The sequence below is a fragment of the Haliotis cracherodii genome, unplaced genomic scaffold (genome assembly GCF_022045235.1).
Source record: "Haliotis cracherodii isolate W230 unplaced genomic scaffold, xgHalCrac1.p SCAF_4, whole genome shotgun sequence".
Taxonomy (NCBI): Eukaryota; Metazoa; Mollusca; class Gastropoda; order Lepetellida; family Haliotidae; genus Haliotis; species Haliotis cracherodii.
Genome location: NW_027266297.1, coordinates 61,092,129 through 61,098,128, shown reverse-complemented (window position 1 = coordinate 61,098,128; position 6,000 = coordinate 61,092,129).

Below are 6,000 nucleotides of genomic sequence, written 5' to 3'. Positions count from 1 at the left end.
TTGTCATTTTGCCAGCATGGGCCACTCGTGAGGCACTGCATTTTGCACACTTGAGTCTCTTAATCATTCAAGAATCAACGATGCGGCTCAGGTGTCCCCTTCAACTCAATCAAAGGTGCAGCAATTTTCTGTCAGAGTTGCAACCCTTATTCATGCCAGGATCTGCTGGTAGTGTGTTTTAGTCCCTGATTTGGCAAGAATGTCGGCCTTGGTTTGTCGGCACCATTGCCTTGCTGTATTTCTGTAGAAGTAAGCATCACTTCACTGCTTTCCACACTGATATAACCACATAATAACTGAAACAATGTTCAAAGCAGCTTTGAACCTCATTCACTCATTCAATTAAGGTTTGTCTTCACCAATCCATGCTTGTCGTAAGAGGCAACTAATGGAATCGAGTTGTCAGGCTTGGTGACTCGGTTGATGCATGTCATTGTATTCCAGTTGTGTAGATCGATGCTCATGATGTCAATCACCTGACTTGTCTGGTCCAGACTTGATTATTTACAGACCACCGTCATATACTTGGAATATTGCTGAAATACTGCTGTATACTGTGTTCAAGAGCAAATAAACTGCATGATAAGAACAGAAATGCAGTGTGTAATATTGGAGACAATTGTGCTTCTTGGTATCCACATTTAGATATATTGTAACACCACACATTGAGTCGGTGTCATCATGCAAGACATATGCTACAATGCCATCCCCTCTGAATCTGAGCCAAAAGCAACCAGCAAAAAAGAAAATATTAAAATCAAAGGACCCATGACATTAAAACTCGTTTCCAGTTGCACTCCAGTACTTTTTTATGGGGCGGTTGGGTAGCCTAGTGGTCAAAGTGGACATGGGTACAATGTTTGAAGCCCATTTCTGGTGTCCCCCGCTGGAATATTGCTAAAAGCTGCGTAAACCCAAACTCACTCACTCACCCAGTACTTTTTATCCTTTATATAAGTCAATGAAAATAGGACCAGTGTCCCCATGACGACCAAAGTTTATTTCCACATCTGATGTAAGGCATAATTTCTTCTAAACTACTGAGATGTATTCAGCTGAATGTGTAATTAGATATGACTGGATTAAGTACAATTACAGGCATGAGCTGTAAGTGCTGTTGGATTGCTATGCGGGTGGCTGCACCATTCAAGTTTCACCATTCAATATGCAGAGTTGTATCCCTTGGTCACGCTTATGGTTCAAATGGTACATTAACCCGATCATAAGCTTTGGTTTGTTACCTATGATTGTCCAACCATCCATGACATGGCTTACATGCTTTGACATGACAGAAACATTCTTTTGAACACAACCTTAAACCTAACTCACTCACTCACGCAACACAATCTTAAACGTCACTCACTCACTCAAAGGTCAACAATGTGTCTGAAGTTTGCTTGTCCATCATAAGAATGATATTCTTCACTAAACGTGCTATACCAAGCAATGTACAATTTCCTTGTATTTTTCAAACATTTTTCCAAGCTAATATACAGGATATTGTATATTCCCCAGGGAGTTGGGAATGAAAATCAAGTCCACTCTGGACCACTGACTGGGGTAATAATGGTTTAGTGCCATAAGCTTTCACTTGGTGAATGGAATCTAGTACACTATATATGGACTCATTATAAATATAGTACATGTTGTGACGCACTTGTTCTGGAGATGGTCATTGATTAAGACTCACAGATGAAGAGTTTATGACTGTTAACCTTCATTTTTAGAGGTGTGAAAGCTGAATGTGTACAAATATATATGTGGATGTGTGTACTCAGTCTTGTGTTTCTGTGTATGTTATTTTGTTCCATGGGATTATTGAGGCTAAACTTGCAGATTTCATTGGTCTGTTACTGTGCTATCATAGAAGTTTATACATTTGTTTTGCTTAAGGTTTTTGCCCATGAAGCTTGCTTCACACTGGAGAATGGATATTCATCTTCCTTTTTAACTATATAAGCCATTGAACAAATTTCCGAAAAGTATTGATCAATTGAGTATGAATTCATCTTTGATGAGTCACTATTAATCATATTCTTCGCCTTAAATGTGTCACGAAAGATACATGACAACTCGGTTGACATATTCAATGTGGTATACTTGAGTTAAATGGAGATTAAATGGGTTACAGAAGAAGAACAAATTTAAGGTTTGAGCAAAAACATGTTCTAATGTATGTAAAGTTACAAGCAAAAGAAGTAAAAAAATTGAATGTAGTTTTCCTAATTGTTTTTGCTTGTTTAGTAAGTATATGGTAATATGCAGCATCAACGGAACCAACTCTCACATTGTCATGAGAAATTGTTTACCTGGCTGCTCTTGTTTGTTTATGAACAAAGAAAATGGATAGTGCTCTCAATATTAAGCTTTGTTTGCTATTATTTGGAGTTATATCGTTTAAATCTGATTACATGCAGTTTACATCACCTTTTATATGTATTGCAACACTTTGAAAATACAAAGTGGATTTTGACTCTTGAAGAGTAACAAGTGAATGGAAGTTTATGTCCAGGTATGACAAGTGCAGGCAAATTCAAACCTGGACAACATTATTGCAATGTTGCATTCCATCAGGCCATACTACCATGTTCCAATTACCGTATTTTCTTGAGTATAGTGTGCACCCATGTATAATGCGCACCCCCCTCTAGCGGATTCAATATTTTGGAAAAAAAGAAATTTGAATATTAAGTGCAGAAAAAAATTACACTGTACCACTTCAGCGAAGTCCGGCAAACGAACGGGTGATGAGAAACTTTGTCAGTACAAATTCGAAATTTGAGATAAAAAATCACCAGACATGTTGATTTACCATTTAAATTGTATTTTTTGTTCTACTAGGCATTGTTTTATATCCAGGGATTAAGATTACCTTGTGTACTTTGTTTACTGTCACTTGAAAATTATTTCCTAAGTTCAGCGATAGAAACTAACTGTTTTAGCCCTCTAGTACTTATAATAACATATAGCAAAAAAATATGGCAAATGTCTAAAAGTCCTTATACCTTAACTATTGAGCAGTTTGGCAAGGACTTTAGGACAAGTGCCAATTTCTGACGCTGTTCTACTAAGCATTTTCATAGTGTGTCAGCATATCACTCAACTGTTGATAAGGATATCTGTGTTATTCTATCATACATCAAACTGATTGTATGTGTATATGTAAATTGCAAGACATCTCAATATCTCCATGAAATGTGTAGTATGCCATATTGCTGAACCTGAAATACTGCACGTTTTCCTTAATCTGTTCAATTGTATATTCATACATTGAGTTCATTGCTTATCAGTCAGTGGCTTCTGTCATCTTGGCGGGGGGCGCGGGTGGCCCAGTCGTTTTAGGCGCTGCGATTTGCAGTGCAGTGTTGTCCCTTGGGCACACCAGAAACCTATGATTGTGGGTTCGAATTCTGGTTCGCCCCGATTATGTTTCTAAGGTTTGTCAGCACCATACCCGTGCTCATGTGTTTCACCGAAGTGGTAAATGTCTGAGACATACATCACTTCGGGCTTTCCTCCCACATTAAGCTGACACACCACGATATATAACTGGAATACTATTAAAAGCGGCGTTAAACCGAACTCACTCACTCTGTCATCTTGGCAGGTTTCAATTCCAATACCTCAACCATGTAGTTTTCTACTCTTACTTTACTTTTATAGCAAAAAAGTAGCTGTACAGTTTGAATTCCCAATATGTGGGATTGAATGTTGTGAAAAATATGATGACACAAGTCTTTTTTCTACAGGTGTTATCAAACATCAATACGAGATATGAATCTTACTGGTGCCTTTGTTTCCACCACTTCCAGTTGGTAGACTTCTATGCCTTCTGGTACAAACATCTAAAGCAATCAAAATGATCAATTAGGATTTTTTAGAATTCTTACTTGATACTGAATTGTTTTCATGACAGTTTCTTGCCTTTGCTTAACTGTTGTAGGATTTATCTATGCAACTTGATGTGTTTACTTCTGTTAGGAAAGCATGTGTCTATGTGATTTATATAGTGTTGTGTCAAATTTGTGATTTTCTTTTATACAAGAATAAACTGTTGACACATAACTGACGGTTGGTTGTATGTATTCTATGGGAAGACGACATGAAAGGGAGTTCCATTACTGTCAAAACGTTTGATTTTATACCTTTGTAAACCACTATCCAACATGATAAACTTAAGGGAAAACTTCATTCCTTGATCCATGGGGCTTTTGTTACAAAATGCGGTGATCACAGATACAGTATGTATCTATTTTCAGGGGTTCTGGACAATTTGTGAAAAATGAAAGCAAATGCCACCTGAAGTTTACCGAGAAAACAATATGTGAAATGCTGGACTTTCTCATTGATAACATCTACATAAAATTTGGGGGTAAGACATTTAGGCAAGAAGTAGGCATCCCCATGGGCACCAAATGTGCTCCCCTTCTTGCGGATTTGTATCTTTATGCATATGAATCGGAATTTCTGTTCAGATTGGCAAAGTCGAAACAAGGTAATTTGGCTAAGAAGTTTAACTTAAGCTTCAGGTATATCGATGAACTGATATCGTTTAATAACAATCAAACAGACAATTCCCTTCCTCCGATTTACCCACCTGAACTAGAAATAAAGGAGACCATTGAGACGGCCTCAACTGTTGCATATTTAAATCTATGCATAAAGATTCAGAGTGACAAATATTCCAGCAGCTCCAGCCTTTGGTGTTTACATCTCGCAACTGATGAGATACAACCGAGCATCCTCTTTCTACCAAGATTTCAAAGAGGGTCGTACGACTTCAGAAGTTGTTTGATCAAGGTTACAACATCCAAGGCCTCAGTTAAGCTTTCAAAGGGTCTTATGGTAGACATGTGGAGGACATTTCCAAATTTGAAGCATCACTTAGAAAAGTGATGTCCAATGCAATTCCCCATTTTGACTTGCACCAGATGTTCCTATGTTTCTTTTCAGGTGAACAGTTGACTCACCTTTGCATGTGTTTGTGATGGGTGCCACCTTTGGGGCAGGATACGCTCACCTTTTCGTGAACACCTGGTATCATTACTATTTGATAGTGATTCATAAACACATGCTCATGATATAGTCGGAATTGTACAATCGACTCTGCTTTATGCAGAGATTTCTATTGGATACGGAAAGGGTTTTGTCCTTTATTTAGACCACTGTCGGGAAAATGGGTCATTACAAGAAAAGGATTGCAACAACTGCTGATATTGATCTTACGGTTAAACTGAAATAAAACTAATGTGCTTGTATAGTGACATCAGGAATAAGTTCCGATTCAGTCTTTTGATATCGGATGAAGAAATTTACAAGTGTACCTTTTGACATAAATATCGTTGATGAGAATTGGGGGCCCCAACACTGCAATCTCACTCTCTTCCTGTCAGTCAACAAAACCAGATAGAGATCAGAGACCTGCATAATGCATGGGTAATTCAATGCGGTTTTTCGTTATTAAAGTAGCTGATATTGACTCGAGTTTTATAGTTTTAGACATTTCTGTAGTCATGGGTAAGGGGAGCGGGGCTGTCACAATTTCACAAGATAAGGAGGCAATATTTTACGGGTATCAATTTTTTACGGGACCCATGAAATACTACACCTAACCACACCTTGAAAGAGTTAATATCCGATGAAAAGTAGGAATGTTCCTCCACAGTGAGTGAGTATAGCTTTACACCGCTTTTAGCAAAATTCCAGCAATATCACGGCGGGGGCACCAGAAATGGGCTTTACACATTGTACCCATGGTCCTCCAGAAGGCCACGAAGACTGGGTGATGTCATATGATGATGCGTAGAAGCAGATTAGGATACTGAAAGGTAGCCAATTAACTACAATCGTGGAATCGTCATAAAACATTTCAAAACAATCGATTTTGGTTTCTGCATTTCAGCATAAGTATGTCACTAAATAAAACCAAATGTGTTTTGTCAGTAAATGAATAATGTTAATATTATCAACATACTTGTCTATTGCTATGGCTTAGCATAG